The sequence below is a fragment of the Ranitomeya variabilis genome, chromosome 2 (genome assembly GCF_051348905.1).
Source record: "Ranitomeya variabilis isolate aRanVar5 chromosome 2, aRanVar5.hap1, whole genome shotgun sequence".
NCBI lineage: Eukaryota > Metazoa > Chordata > Amphibia > Anura > Dendrobatidae > Ranitomeya > Ranitomeya variabilis.
This window is the reverse complement of record NC_135233.1, coordinates 223,345,403-223,362,308: the sequence shown is the minus strand read 5'-3', so window position 1 is coordinate 223,362,308 and position 16,906 is coordinate 223,345,403. Positions and strand designations below refer to the sequence as shown.

The window sequence follows — 16,906 nt, the reverse complement described above, 5'->3', positions numbered from 1 at the left end:
CCGAGGGGCCGACGGACGGTGAGTATATAACAATCTTTTATTTTTTTTATTATTTGTAACATTAGATCTTTTTACTATTGATGCTGCATATGCAGCATCAATAGTAAAAAGTTGGTCTCACAGGGTTAATAGCAGCGTTAACGCAGTGCGTTACCCGCGGCATAACGAGGTCCGTTACCGCTGCCATTAACCCTGTGTGAGCGCTGACTGGAGGGGATTATGGAGCGGGCACTGACTGCGGAGAGGAAGGAGCGGCCATTTTGATGCCAGACTGTGCCCTGTTATGGACCTGGTGGTTAGGTGCACCGGGAATGACCTGATAGTTAAACACGGAATCAGGACGAGCTCTGGGGAAATGGGAACTCTGCTGACCGCAAACCCTACTCCTATCAACACAACTAGAAACAGCCGTGGAGCGTGCCTGACTCTGCCTAGACGCCTCTTCACAGCCTAAGAGCTAACTACCCCTAAAGAAAGGAAACAAAGCCTTACTTGCCTCAGAGAAATTTCCCCAAAGGTAAAAGCAGCCCCCCCACAAGTATTGACTGTGAGATAAGAGGAAATCACAAACACAGGATGAAATAGGTTTTAGCAAAGAGAGGCCAGTCTAACTAAACAGATTGAGGATAGAAAAGGGATCTTTGCGGTCAACACAAAAAGCTACAAAAACCACGCAGAGTGTGCAAAAAATACCCCCGCACCGACTCACGATGCGGTGGTGCCACTCAGCACCCCCAGAGCTTCCAGCTAGCCAGGTAGTTTCATGATAGCAAGCTGGACTAGAACTTAGCAAGAAAAACCATATGTAACAAATGAACAAGCAGGAACTTAGCTTGTGCTGGAGTAGACAGGTCCTCAGAAAGATCCAGGAGAGATCTGAACCAGTACTAGAACATTGACAGCTGGCATGGAGTAACGATCTGAGTGGAGTTAAATAGAGAATCAGCCTAGCCCCAAACGAGGGCAGCTGGAGAAGGAATCTCAGAACCAGCAGCTCCACTCACAGCCACCAGAGGGAGTCCACGGACAGAACTCACCGAGTACCATTCATGACCACAGGAGGGAGTTCGAGAACGGAATTCACAACAGTACCCCCCCCTTGAGGAGGGGTCACCGAACCCCCACCAGAGCCCCCAGGCCGATCAGGACGAGCCAAATGAAAGGCACAAACTAAATCGGCAGCATGGACATCAGAGGCAACAACCCAGGAATTATCCTCCTGACCATAGCCCTTCCATTTGACCAAGTACTGAAGTTTTCGTCTCGAAATACGAGAATCCAAAATCTTCTCCACCACATACTCCAACTCCCCCTCGACCAACACCGGAGCAGGAGGATCAACGAAGGGAACCATAGGCGCCACATATCTCTGCAGCAACGACCTATGGAACACATTATGGATGGCAAAAGAAGCAGGAAGGGACAAACGAAATGATACAGGATTAAGAATTTCAGAAATCTTATAAGGACCAATGAAACGAGGCTTAAACTTAGGAGAAGAAACCTTCATAGGAACATAACGAGATGATAACCAAACCAAATCCCCAACACGAAGTCGGGGACCAACACGGCGACGGCGGTTAGCGAAACGTTGAGCCTTCTCTTGGGACAAGGTCAAATTGTCCACCACATGAGTCCAAATTTGTTGCAACCTGTCCACCACAGAATCCACACCAGGACAGTCCGAAGGCTCAACCTGCCCTGAAGAAAAACGAGGATGAAAACCAAAATTACAAAAAAAAGGCGAAACCAAAGTAGCCAAACTGGCCCGATTATTAAGGGCGAACTCAGCTAATGGCAAGAAGGTCACCCAATCATCCTGATCCGCAGAAACAAAGCATCTCAGATAAGTTTCCAAAGTCTGATTGGTTCGTTCGGTTTGGCCATTTGTCTGAGGATGGAAAGCCGAAGAAAAAGACAAATCAATGCCCATCTTAGCACAAAAGGACCGCCAAAACCTTGAAACAAACTGGGAACCTCTGTCAAACACGATGTTCTCCGGAATGCCATGCAAACGAACCACATGTTGGAAAAATAATGGAACCAAATCAGAGGAAGAAGCCAATTTAGGCAAGGGTACCAAATGGACCATTTTAGAGAAGCGATCGCAAACCACCCAGATGACCGACATCCTTTGAGAAACAGGAAGATCTGAAATAAAATCCATGGAAACATGCGTCCAAGGCCTTTTCGGGACCGGCAAGGGCAAAAGTAACCCACTGGCACGAGAACAGCAGGGCTTAGCCCGAGCACAAGTCCCACAAGACTGCACAAAAGAACGCACATCCCGCGACAAGGAAGGCCACCAAAAGGACCTAGCCACCAAATCTCTGGTACCAAAAATCCCAGGATGACCAGCCAACACCGAACAATGAACCTCAGAGATAACTCTATTAGTCCATCTATCAGGGACAAACAGTTTCTCCGCTGGACAACGGTCAGGTCTATCAGCCTGGAACTCCTGCAGCACCCGCCGCAAATCAGGGGAGATGGCAGACAGAACTACCCCCTCTCTGAGAATACCAGCCGGCTCAGGAACCCCAGGAGAATCAGGCACAAAACTCCTTGAAAGGGCATCAGCCTTCACATTCTTAGAACCCGGAAGGTACGAAACCACAAAATTGAAACGGGAGAAAAACAGCGACCAACGAGCCTGTCTAGGATTCAACCGCTTGGCAGACTCGAGATAAGTCAGATTCTTGTGATCTGTCAAGACCACCACGCGATGCTTGGCTCCTTCAAGCCAATGTCGCCACTCCTCGAATGCCCACTTCATAGCCAACAACTCCCGATTGCCAACATCATAATTACGCTCAGCAGGCGAAAACTTTCTCGAAAAGAAAGCGCATGGCTTCATTACAGAGCAATCAGAACTTCTCTGAGACAAAACAGCCCCTGCTCCAATTTCAGAAGCATCAACCTCGACCTGAAAAGGGAGCGAAACATCTGGCTGACACAACACAGGAGCCGAAGAGAAACGACGTTTCAACTCCTGAAAAGCCTCAACGGCCGCAGAGGACCAATTCACCACATCAGCATCCTTCTTGGTCAAATCAGTCAATGGTTTAACAACACTAGAAAAATTAGCAATGAAGCGACGGTAAAAATTGGCAAAGCCCAGAAATTTCTGAAGGCTCTTCACAGATGTAGGCCGAGTCCAATCATAAATAGCTTGGACTTTAACAGGATCCATCTCGATAGTAGAAGGGGAAAAAATGAAGCCCAAAAAGGAAACCTTCTGAACTCCAAAGAGACACTTAGATCCCTTTACAAACAAGGAATTAGCACGAAGGACCTGGAACACCATTCTGACCTGCTTCACATGGGACTCCCAATCATCCGAAAAGACCAAAATATCATCCAAATATACGATCATGAATCTATCCAGATACTTTTGGAAGATGTCATGCATAAAGGACTGAAACACAGAGGGAGCATTAGAAAGGCCGAATGGCATCACCAGGTACTCAAAATGGCCCTCGGGCGTATTAAATGCTGTTTTCCATTCATCGCCCTGTTTAATACGCATGAGAATATACGCCCCACGAAGGTCTATCTTGGTGAACCAACTAGCCCCCTTAATCCGAGCAAATAAATCAGACAGTAGAGGCAAAGGGTACTGAAATTTGACCGTGATTTTATTAAGAAGGCGGTAATCTATACAAGGTCTCAGAGAACCATCCTTCTTGGCCACAAAAAAGAACCCTGCTCCCAATGGTGACGACGACGGGCGAATATGCCCTTTCTCCAAGGACTCCTTTATATAACTCCGCATAGCGGCGTGTTCTGGCACAGACAAATTGAAAAGTCGTCCCTTAGGGAACTTGCTACCAGGAATCAAATTAATAGCACAATCACAATCCCTATGAGGAGGTAGGGTACTAGACTTGGGCTCATCAAATACATCCCGGTAATCCGACAAAAACTCAGGGACTTCAGAAGGAGTGGAGGAAGAAATTGACAATAATGAAACATCCCCATGTACCCCTTGACACCCCCAAATGGACACCGACATTGATTTCCAATCCAATACTGGATTATGGACCGGCAGCCATGGCAAACCCAACACGACCACATCATGCAGATTATGCAACACCAAAAAGCGAATATCCTCCTGATGCGCAGGAGCCATGCACATAGTCAACTGGGTCCAGTACTGAGGCTTATTCTTGGCCAAAGGCGTAGCATCAATTCCCCTCAAAGGAATGGGATGCTGCAAGGGCTCCAAGAAAAAACCACAGCGCCTGGCAAACTCCAAGTCCATCAAATTCAGGGCAGCGCCTGAATCCACAAATGCCATAACAGAATAGGATGACAAAGAGCAAATCAGAGTAACGGACAGAAGAAATTTAGGCTGTACAGTACCAATGGTGACGGACCTAGCGAACCGCTTAGTGCGCTTAGGACAATCAGAGATAGCATGAGTGGGGTCACCACAGTAAAAACACAGCCCCTTCTGACGTCTATGTTCTTGCCGTTCAGCTCTGGTCAAAGTCCTATCACATTGCATAAGCTCAGGCCTCTGCTCAGTGGACACCGCCCGCCAAATGGTGCACAGTTTTGCGCTCACGTAAGCGCCGATCGATCTGTATGGCCAAGGACATTGATTCATTCAGACCAGCAGGCGTGGGGAACCCCACCATAACATCCTTAAGGGCTTCAGAAAGACCCTTTCTGAAAATTGCTGCCAGGGCACACTCATTCCACTGAGTAAGCACAGACCACTTTCTGAACTTCTGGCAATATACTGTACCTCCGCTTCATCCTGACCCTGACACAAAGCCAGCAAAATTTTCTCTGCCTGATCCACAGAATTCGGTTCATCATAAAGCAAACCCAGCGCCAGAAAAAACGCATCTACATTACGCAATGCAGGATCTCCTGGCGCCAGGGCGAATGCCCAGTCTTGAGGGTCGCCACGCAACAAAGAAATAATGATTCTCACTTGCTGAATAGGGTCACCAGAAGAGCGGGGTTTCAGAGCAAGAAACAGTTTACAATTGTTTTTGAAATTCTGAAATTTAGATCTATCCCCAGAAAACAAATCAGGAATTGGAATTCTAGGCTCCAACATAGGATTCTGAACTACATAATCTTGAATGTTTTGTACCCTTGCAGCGAGTTGATCTACACTAGAGGACAGACCTTGAATGTCCATATCCACACCTAAGTTCTGAACCACCCAGAGTTTAAGGGGAAAAGAAAGGCAAAACACACTGCAGAAAAAAAAAATGGTCTCAGAACTTATCTTTTCCCTCTATTGAGATGCATTAACACTTTGTGGGCCAGCTGTACTGTTATGGACCTGGTGGTTAGGTGCACCAGGAATGACCTGATAGTTAAACACGGAATCAGGACGAGCTCTGGGGAAATGGGAACTCTGCTGACCGCAAACCCTACTCCTATCAACACAACTAGAAACAGCCGTGGAGCGTGCCTGACTCTGCCTAGACGCCTCTTCACAGCCTAAGAGCTAACTACCCCTAAAGAAAGGAAACAAAGCCTTACTTGCCTCAGAGAAATTTCCCCAAAGGTAAAAGCAGCCCCCCCACAAGTATTGACTGTGAGATAAGAGGAAATCACAAACACAGGATGAAATAGGTTTTAGCAAAGAGAGGCCAGTCTAACTAAACAGATTGAGGATAGAAAAGGGATCTTTGCGGTCAACACAAAAAGCTACAAAAACCACGCAGAGTGTGCAAAAAATACCCCCGCACCGACTCACGATGCGGTGGTGCCACTCAGCACCCCCAGAGCTTCCAGCTAGCCAGGTAGTTTCATGATAGCAAGCTGGACTAGAACTTAGCAAGAAAAACCATATGTAACAAATGAACAAGCAGGAACTTAGCTTGTGCTGGAGTAGACAGGTCCTCAGAAAGATCCAGGAGAGATCTGAACCAGTACTAGAACATTGACAGCTGGCATGGAGTAACGATCTGAGTGGAGTTAAATAGAGAATCAGCCTAGCCCCAAACGAGGGCAGCTGGAGAAGGAATCTCAGAACCAGCAGCTCCACTCACAGCCACCAGAGGGAGTCCACGGACAGAACTCACCGAGTACCATTCATGACCACAGGAGGGAGTTCGAGAACGGAATTCACAACAGTGCCCGTCGCTGATTGGTCGTGGCTGTTTTGCCGCGACCAATTAGCGACTTGGATTTCCATGACAGACAGAGGCCGCGATCAATGAATATCCGTGACAGACAGACAGAAAGACGGAAGTGACCCTTAGACAATTATATAGAAGATTTAAAGACAGAAAGGAGAGGTATTGAGATCCATAAGAAATTAATGCACAAAGTAAATAAAAAAAAATTGAATTACATTTTATTGTACAATAAATGAGATTTATTTGCTAAGTCTGACATACCCCTTTAAGACACTCTATTATGGAACAGAGCTCAGATGATAGCCCATCGATATCACCATCATCAGTGCCTCGTGGTGACGATCTCGTCATGTGCACACACTATCACTATACTGAACATGTTCTTCCCATGTAATAAATTATGAACAACAAGAACATCTGTGTAACCTGCCTCCGGACCTGAAACTTTTGTGGAGAAAGCAAATAAGATCTGGGAGTGCAAGGATTGTCATAGTATTCTTCACTGAGGATGACATACCATAGGTGCAGCCTGCGCAATTCACCAGAGCCCGAATAGGGGGGAGAGGAAGACATACCATAGGTGCAGCCTGCGCAACTCACCAGGGCCCGAATAGGGGGGAGAGGAAGACATACCATAGGTGCAGCCTGCACAACTCACTAGGGCCCGAATAGGGGGGAGGGCAAGACATACCGTAGGTGCAGCCTGCGCAACTCACCAGAGCCCGAATAGTGGAAGAGGAAGACATACCGTAGGTGCAGCCTGCGCAACTCACCAGAGCCCGAATAGTGGAAGAGGATGACATACTGTAGGTGCAGCCTGCGCAACTCACCAAAGCTAGAATAGGGGGAAGAGGACGACATACCGTAGGTGCAGCCTGCGCAACTCACCAGGGCCCGAATAGGGGGGAGAGGAAGACATACCGTAGGTGCAGCCTGCGCAACTCACCGGAGCCCGAATAGGGGGGAGGGGAAGACATACTGTAGGTGCAGCCTGCGCAACTCACCAGAGCCCGAATAGGGGAAGAGGAAGACATACCGTAGGTGCAGCCTGCACAACTCACCAGGGCCCGAATAGGAGAAGAGGAAGACATACCGTAGGTGCAGCCTGCGCAACTCACCAGAGCCCGAATAGGGGGAAGAGGAAGACATACCGTAGGTGAAGCCTTCACAACTCACCAGAGCCCGAATAGGGGGAGGAGGAAGACATACCGTAGGTGCAGCCTGCGCAACTCACCAGAGCCAGAATAGGGGGGAGGAGGAATACATACCGTAGGTGCAGCCTGCGCAACTCACCAGAGCTCGAATAGGGGGGAGGGGAAGACATACTGTAGGTGAAGCCTGCGCAACTCACCAGAGCCCGAATAGGGGGAGGAGGAAGACAAACTGTAGGTGCAGCCTGCACAACTCACCAGGGCCCGAATAGGGGAAGAGAAAGACATACCGTAGGTGCAGCCTGCGCAACTCACCAGGGCCCGAATAGGCGGGAGGAATACATACCGTAGGTGCAGCCTGTGCAACTCACCAGGGCCCGAATAGGGGGAAAAGGAAGACATACCGTAGGTGAAGCCTGCACAACTCACCAGGGCCCGAATAGGGGGGAGGGGAAGACATACCGTAGGTGCAGCCCGCGCAACTCACCAGAGCCTGAATAGGGGGGAGAGGAAGCCATACCGTAGGTGCAGCCTGGGCAACTCACCAGGGCCCGAATAGGGGGGAGGGGAAGACATACCATAGGTGCAGCCTGCGCAACTCACCAGAGCCCAAATAGGGGGGAGGGGAAGACATACCGTAGGTGCAGCCTGCGCAAATCACCAGAGCCCGAATAGGGGGGAAAGGAAGACATACCTGTTGTGAAATTGGATTTTGGGCTCCCCCGGTGGCCACTGGTGGAATTGAACTGGTGTGCATCATCCCCTCTGTTCACCTGTTTCCATCAGGATGTGGGAGTCGCTATTTAACCTTGCTCCTCTGTCACTTCCATGCCGGTCAACATTGTAATCAGAAGCCTTTCTGTGCATGTTCCTGCTTCTAGACAACTCCCAGCTAAGTTGGACTTTAGTCCTCGTTTGTTTTTGCATTTTGTTCCAGTTCACAGCTGTAGTTTCGTTTCTGTGTCTGGAAAGCTCTTGTGATCTGAAATTGCCACTCTGATGTTATGAGTTAATACTAGAGTCTTAAAGTAATTTCAGGATGGTATTTTGATAGGGTTTTCAGCTGACCATGAAAGTGCCCTTTCTGTCTTCCTGCTATCTAGTAAGCGGACCTCAATTTTGCTAAACCTATTTTCATACTACGTTTGTCATTTCATCTAAAATCACCGCCAATATATGTGGGGGCCTCTGTCTGCCTATCGGGGAAATTTCTCTAGAGGTGAGCCAGGACTATATTTTCCTCTGCCAGGATTAGTTAGTCCTCCGGCCGGCGCTGGGCGTCTAGGGATAAAAACGTAGGCAACGCTACCCGGCTACTGTTAGTTGTGCGGCAGGTTTAGTTCATGGTCAGTTTAGTTTCCATCCTTCCAAGAGCTAGTACTCATGTTTGCTGGGCTATGTTCTCTTGCCATTGAGAACCATAACAGTTTGACCGGCCGCAAAGGGTTAAATTAATTACAGAGAAAGGAGAGAAAAGAGAAGTCTGCTGAAGATTTTTTTTTTTTTTTTTTTCCTTCAGTTCTGAGTGTGCTTGTAATTGAATCTCTTGCAAGTCTGCCTATATTGCAGCCTTTCTCTCTCTCTCTCTCCTTCTAATCCTGGAATGGCTCTGTGTTCACCTGTTTAAAATGGATATTCAGAGTTTAGCTGCAGGTTTGAATAATCTCACCACGAGAGTTCAAAATTTACAAGATTTTGTTGTTCATGTTCCTATATCTGAACCTAGAATTCCTTTGCCTGAATTTTTCTCGGGGAATAGATCTTGCTTTCAAAATTTCAAAAATAATTGCAAGTTGTTTTTGTCCCTGAAATCTCGCTCTGCTGGAGATCCTGCTCAGCAGGTCAGGATTGTGATTTCCTTGCTCCGGGGCGACCCTCAGGATTGGGCTTTTGCATTGGCTCCAGGGGATCCTGCGTTGCTCAATGTGGATGCGTTTTTTCTGGCCTTGGGGTTGCTTTATGAGGAACCTCAGTTAGAGCTTCAGGCGGAAAAGGCCTTGATGTCCCTATCTCAGGGGCAAGACGAAGCTGAAATATACTGCCAGAAATTCCGTAAATGGGCTGTGCTTACTCAGTGGAATGAGTGCGCCCTGGCGGCGAATTTCAGAGAGGGTCTCTCTGATGCCATTAAGGATGTTATGGTGGGGTTCCCTGTGCCTGCGGGTCTGAATGAGTCCATGACAATGGCTATCCAGATCGATAGGCGTCTGCGGGAGCGCAAACCTGTGCACCATTTGGCGGTGTCTACCGAGAAGACGCCAGAGAATATGCAATGTGATAGAATTCTGTCCAGAAGTGAACGGCAGAATTTAAGACGAAAAAATGGGTTGTGCTTCTATTGCGGTGATTCAACTCATGTTATATCAGCATGCTCTAAGCGTACTAAGAAGCTTGATAAGTCTGTTTCAATTGGCACTTTACAGTCTAAGTTTATTCTATCTGTGACCCTGATTTGTTCTTTATCATCTATTACCGCGGATGCCTATGTCGACTCTGGCGCCGCTTTGAGTCTTATGGATTGGTCCTTTGCCAAACGCTGTGGGTATGATTTGGAGCCTCTTGAAACTCCTATACCCCTGAAGGGGATTGACTCCACCCCATTGGCTAGTAATAAACCACAATACTGGACACAAGTAACTATGCGGATTAATCCGGATCATCAGGAGATTATTCGCTTTCTTGTGCTGTATAACCTACATGATGTGTTGGTGCTTGGATTGCCATGGCTGCAATCTCATAACCCAGTCCTTGACTGGAAAGCTATGTCTGTGTTAAGCTGGGGATGTAAGGGGACGCATGGGGACGTACCTGTGGTTTCCATTTCATCATCTATTCCCTCTGAGATTCCTGAATTCTTGACTGAATATCGTGACGTTTTTGAAGAACCTAAGCTTGGTTCATTACCTCCGCACCGGGAGTGCGATTGTGCCATAGATTTGATTCCGGGTAGTAAATACCCTAAGGGTCGTTTATTTAATCTGTCAGTGCCTGAACATGCTGCTATGCGAGAATATATAAAGGAGTCCCTGGAAAAGGGACATATTCGTCCTTCGTCATCTCCCTTAGGAGCCGGTTTTTTCTTTGTGGCTAAGAAAGATGGCTCTTTGAGACCGTGTATTGATTATCGGCTTTTGAATAAAATCACGGTTAAATATCAATATCCGTTGCCACTGCTGACTGATTTGTTTGCTCGCATAAAGGGGGCCAAGTGGTTCTCTAAGATAGATCTCCGTGGGGCGTATAATTTGGTGCGAATTAAGCAGGGGGATGAGTGGAAAACCGCATTTAATACGCCCGAGGGCCACTTTGAGTATTTGGTGATGCCTTTTGGTCTTTCAAATGCCCCTTCAGTCTTTCAGTCCTTTATGCATGACATTTTCCGTGATTATTTGGATAAATTTATGATTGTGTATCTGGATGATATTTTGATTTTTTCGGATGACTGGGACTCTCATGTCCAGCAGGTCAGGAGGGTTTTTCAGGTTTTGCGGTCTAATTCCTTGTGTGTGAAGAGTTCTAAGTGCGTTTTTGGGGTTCAAAAGATTTCCTTTTTGGGATATATTTTTTCCCCCTCTTCCATCGAGATGGATCCTGTCAAGGTTCAGGCTATTTGTGATTGGACGCAACCCTCTTCTCTTAAGAGTCTTCAGAAATTTTTGGGCTTTGCTAACTTTTATCGTCGATTTATTGCTGGTTTTTCTGATGTTGTTAAACCATTGACTGATTTGACTAAGAAGGGTGCTGATGTTGCTGATTGGTCCCCTGCTGCTGTGGAGGCCTTTCGGGAGCTTAAGCGCCGCTTTTCTTCCGCCCCTGTGTTGCGTCAGCCTGATGTTGCTCTTCCTTTTCAGGTTGAGGTCGACGCTTCTGAAATCGGAGCTGGGGCAGTTTTGTCGCAGAGAAGTTCCGATTGTTCCGTGATGAGACCTTGTGCCTTTTTCTCGCGTAAATTTTCGCCCGCCGAGCGGAATTATGATGTTGGGAATCGGGAGCTTTTGGCCATGAAGTGGGCTTTTGAGGAGTGGCGTCATTGGCTTGAGGGGGCTAGACATCAGGTGGTGGTATTGACTGACCACAAAAATCTAATTTATCTTGAGTCCGCCAGGCGCCTGAATCCTAGACAGGCGCGCTGGTCGTTGTTTTTCTCTCGGTTTAATTTTGTGGTGTCCTACCTGCCGGGTTCTAAGAATGTTAAGGCGGATGCCCTTTCTAGGAGTTTTGAGCCTGACTCCCCTGGTAACTCTGAACCTACAGGTATCCTTAAGGATGGAGTGATATTGTCTGCCGTTTCTCCAGACCTGCGGCGGGCCTTGCAGGAGTTTCAGGCGGATAGACCTGATCGTTGCCCACCTGGTAGACTGTTTGTTCCTGATGATTGGACCAGTAAAGTCATTTCTGAGGTTCATTCTTCTGCGTTGACAGGTCATCCTGGAATCTTTGGTACCAGGGATTTGGTGGCAAGGTCCTTCTGGTGGCCTTCCCTGTCTCGAGATGTGCGAGGCTTTGTGCAGTCTTGTGACGTTTGTGCTCGGGCCAAGCCTTGTTGTTCTCGGGCTAGTGGATTGTTGTTGCCCTTGCCTATCCCGAAGAGGCCCTGGACGCACATCTCGATGGATTTTATTTCGGATCTTCCTGTTTCTCAGAAGATGTCTGTCATCTGGGCGGTGTGTGACCGTTTCTCTAAGATGGTCCATTTGGTTCCCCTGCCTAAGTTGCCTTCTTCTTCCGAGTTGGTTCCTCTGTTTTTTCAAAATGTGGTCCGTTTGCATGGTATTCCGGAGAATATCGTTTCTGACAGAGGAACCCAATTCGTGTCTAGATTTTGGCGAGCATTCTGTGCTAGGATGGGCATAGATTTGTCTTTCTCGTCTGCTTTCCATCCTCAGACAAATGGCCAGACCGAGCGGACGAATCAGACCTTGGAGACATATTTGAGGTGTTTTGTGTCTGCAGATCAGGATGATTGGGTTGCTTTTTTGCCTTTAGCGGAGTTTGCCCTCAATAATCGGGCCAGCTCTGCCACCTTGGTGTCTCCTTGTTTCTGTAATTTGGGGTTTCATCCTCGATTTTCTTCTGGTCAGGTGGAATCTTCGGATTGTCCTGGAGTGGATGCTGTGGTGGAGAGGTTGCATCAGATTTGGGGGCAGGTAGTGGACAATTTGAAGTTGTCCCAGGAGAAGACTCAGCTTTTTGCCAACCGCCGGCGTCGGGTTGGTCCTCGGCTTTGTGTTGGGGACTTGGTGTGGTTGTCTTCTCGTTTTGTCCCTATGAGGGTTTCTTCTCCTAAGTTTAAGCCTCGGTTCATCGGCCCGTACAAGATATTGGAGATTCTTAACCCTGTGTCCTTCCGTTTGGACCTCCCTGCATCTTTTTCTATTCATAATGTTTTTCATCGGTCATTGTTGCGCAGGTATGAGGTACCGGTTGTGCCTTCCGTTGAGCCTCCTGCTCCGGTGTTGGTTGAGGGCGAGTTGGAGTACGTTGTGGAAAAAATCTTGGACTCCCGTGTTTCCAGACGGAAACTCCAGTATCTGGTCAAATGGAAGGGATACGGTCAGGAGGATAATTCTTGGGTGACTGCCTCTGATGTTCATGCCTCCGATCTGGTCCTTGCCTTTCATAGGGCTCATCCTGATCGCCCTGGTGGTTCTGGTGAGGGTTCGGTGCCCCCTCCTTGAGGGGGGGGTACTGTTGTGAAATTGGATTTTGGGCTCCCCCGGTGGCCACTGGTGGAATTGAACTGGTGTGCATCATCCCCTCTGTTCACCTGTTTCCATCAGGATGTGGGAGTCGCTATTTAACCTTGCTCCTCTGTCACTTCCATGCCGGTCAACATTGTAATCAGAAGCCTTTCTGTGCATGTTCCTGCTTCTAGACAACTCCCAGCTAAGTTGGACTTTAGTCCTCGTTTGTTTTTGCATTTTGTTCCAGTTCACAGCTGTAGTTTCGTTTCTGTGTCTGGAAAGCTCTTGTGATCTGAAATTGCCACTCTGATGTTATGAGTTAATACTAGAGTCTTAAAGTAATTTCAGGATGGTATTTTGATAGGGTTTTCAGCTGACCATGAAAGTGCCCTTTCTGTCTTCCTGCTATCTAGTAAGCGGACCTCAATTTTGCTAAACCTATTTTCATACTACGTTTGTCATTTCATCTAAAATCACCGCCAATATATGTGGGGGCCTCTGTCTGCCTATCGGGGAAATTTCTCTAGAGGTGAGCCAGGACTATATTTTCCTCTGCCAGGATTAGTTAGTCCTCCGGCCGGCGCTGGGCGTCTAGGGATAAAAACGTAGGCAACGCTACCCGGCTACTGTTAGTTGTGCGGCAGGTTTAGTTCATGGTCAGTTTAGTTTCCATCCTTCCAAGAGCTAGTACTCATGTTTGCTGGGCTATGTTCTCTTGCCATTGAGAACCATAACACATACCGTAGGTGAAGCCTGCGCAACTCACCAGGGCCCGAATAAGGGGACGAGGAAGACATACCGTAGGTGCAGCCTGCGCAACTCACCAGAGCCCGAATAGGGGGGAGGAGGAAGACATACCGTAGGTGCAGCCTGCACAACTCACCAGAGCCCGAATAGGGGGAAGACGAAGACATACCGTAGGTGCAGCCTGCGCAACTCACCAGGGCCAAAATAAGGGGGAGGAAGAAAACATACCGTACGTGCAACCTGCGCAACTCACCAGGGCCCGAATAGGGGGAAAAGGAAGACATACCGTAGGTGCAGCCTGCACAACTCAACAGAGCCCGAATAGGGGGAAAAGGAAGACATACCGTAGGTGCAGCCTGCACAACTCAACAGAGCCCGAATAGGGGGGAGAGGAAGACATACCGTAGGTGCAGCCTGCGCAACTCACAAGGGCCCGAATAGGGGGGAGGGCAAGACATATCGTAGGTGCAGCCTGCGCAACTCACCAGGGCCCGAATAGGGGGAAGAGGAAGACTTACCGTAGGTGCAGCCTGCGCAACTCACCAGGGCCCGAATAGGGGGGAGAAGGAAAACATACCGTGGGTGCAGCCTGCGCAACTCACCAGGGCCCGAATAGGGGGGAGAGGAAGACATACCATAGGTGCAGCCTGGGCAACACCAGGGCCCGAATAAGGGGAAGAGGAAGACATACCATAGGTGAAGCCTGCGCGACTCACCAGGGCCCGAATAAGGGGAAGAGGAAGACATACCATAGGTGCAGCCTGCGATACTCACCAGAGCCCGAATAGGGGGGAGGGGAAGACATATTGTAGATGCAGCCTGCGCAACTCACCAGGGCCCGAATAAGGGGAAGAGGAAGACATACCGTAGGTGCAGCCTGCGCAACTCACCAGAGCCCGAATAGGGGGGAGGAGGAAGACATACCGTAGGTGCAGCCTGCACAACTCACCAGAGCCCGAATAGGGGGAAGAGGAAGACATACCGTAGGTGCAGCCTGCGCAACTCACCAGGGCCCAAATAAGGGGAAGGAGGAAAACATACCGTAGGTGCAACCTGCGCAACTCACCAGGGCCCGAATAAGGGGAAGAGGAAGACATACCATAGGTGCAGCCTGCGCTACTCACCAGAGCCCGAATAGGGGGGAGGGGAAGACATATTGTAGATGCAGCCTGCGCAACTCACCAGGGCCTGAATAGGGGGAAGAGGAAGACATACCGTAGGTGCAGCCTGCGCAACTCGCCAGAGTCTGAATAGGGGGGAGGGGAAGACATACTGTAGGTGCAGCCTGCGCAACTCACCAGGGCCCGAATAGGGGGGAGGGAAAGACATATTGTAGGTGCAGCGTGCGCAACTCACCAGAGCCCGAATAGGGGGGAGGGGAAGACATACCGTAGGTGCAGCCTGCGCAACTCACCAGAGCCTGAATAGGGGGGAGGGGAAGACATACTGTAGGTGCAGCCTGCACAACTCACCAGGGCCCGAATAGGGGGGAGAGGAAGACATACAGTAGGTGCAGCCTGCGCAATTCACCAGGGCCCGAATAGGGGGAAGAGGAAGACATACCGTAGGTGCAGCCTGCGCAACTCACCAGAGCCCGAATAGGGAGAAGAGGAAGACATACCGCAGGTGCAGCCTGCGCAACTCACCAGAGCCCAAATAGGGGAAGAGGAAGACATACCGTAGGTGCAGCCTGCGCAACTCACCAGAGCCCGAATAGGGAGGGAAGGGAAGACATACCGTAGGTGCAGCCTGCACAACTCACCAGAGCCCGAATAGGGGGAAGAGGAAGACATACCGTAGGTGCAGTCTGCGCAACTCACCAGAGCCCGAATAGGGGGAAGAGGAAAACATACCGTAGGTGCAGCCTGCTCAACTCACCAGAGCTAGAATAGGGGGAAGAGGACGACATACCGCAGGTGCAGCCTGCGCAACTCACCAGAGCCAGAATAGGAGGAAGACATACCGTAGGTGCAGCCTGCGCAACTCACCAGAGCCAGAATAAGAGGAAGACATACCGTAAGTGCAGCCTGCGCAACTCACCAGAGCCCAAATAGGGGGAAGAGGAAGACATACCGTAGGTGCAGCCTGCGCAACTCACCAGAGCCCAAATAGGGGGAAGAGGAAGACATACCGTAGGTGCAGCCTGCGCAACTCACCAGAGCCAGAATAGGAGGAAGACATACCGTAAGTGCAGCCTGCGCAACTCACCAGAGCCCAAATAGGGGGAGGAGGAAGACATACCGTAGGTGCAGCCTGCGCAACTCACCAGAGCCCAAATAGGGGGAAGAGGAAGACATACCGTAGGTGCAGCCTGCGCAACTCACCAGAGCCCGAATAGGGGGAAGAGGAAGACATACCGCAGGTGCAGCCTGCGCAACTCACCAGAGCCCGAAGAGGGGGAAGAGGAAGACATACCGTAGGTGCAGCCTGCGCAACTCACCAAAGCCAGAATAGGAGGAAGAGGAAGACATACCGTAGGTGCAGCCTGCGCAACTCACCAGAGCCCGACTAGGGGGGAAGAGGAAGACATACCGTAGGTGCAGCCTGTGCAACTCACCAGAGCCCGAATAGGGGGAAGAGGAAGACATACCGTAGGTGCAGCCTGCGCAACTCACCAGAGCCCGAATAGGGGGAAGAGGAATACATACCGTAGGTGCAGCCTGCGCAACTCACCAGAGCCCGAATAGGGGGAAGAGGAAGACATACCGTAGGTGCAGCCTGCGTAACTCACCAGAGCCCGAATAGGGGGAAGAGGAAGACATACCGTAGGTGCAGCCTGCGCAACTCACCAGAGCTAGAATAGGGGAAGAGGAATACATACCATATGTGCAGCCTGTGCATCAGCACAAGGGGTCTTACATTATAGAGACAGACAATTGATGGGTAAAACCTGTGCATCTGGCCATTATAGGGGTGGCCATGCCATTCATGCTATATGTTACACAGGTGGATATACCATACGTATAGTGTGTGTGGCTGCACTAGGGCCATTATAGGGGTGCACAGACCACTACCTATGTAATTGCACAAGGGCCCTTATGGGCAAAGGGGGTCAATTAAAAAAATAATAAAAGAGGGCATAAATAATCCCTTGGATCAAAATGTTTCCCTATTGTCTATGTCCACCTCTTCTGACATCTACAATACCAGCAATTATTCAGTATCGCCATGTTGTGCCATCTGTTTATATTATAATTACATGGTTCCAGCTGCT

General features: G+C 49.3%; 2 protein-coding genes across 3 annotated transcripts in view; one reads left to right on the top strand and one right to left on the bottom strand.

Moving 5' to 3' along the window:
* PFKFB1 (6-phosphofructo-2-kinase/fructose-2,6-biphosphatase 1) overlaps nt 1-16,906 on the top strand; it is a 724,603-nt gene that overhangs the window by 436,761 nt on the left and 270,936 nt on the right. The window lies entirely within an intron of this gene.
* STXBP1 (syntaxin binding protein 1) overlaps nt 1-16,906 on the bottom strand; it is a 68,289-nt gene that overhangs the window by 50,377 nt on the left and 1,006 nt on the right. The window lies entirely within an intron of this gene.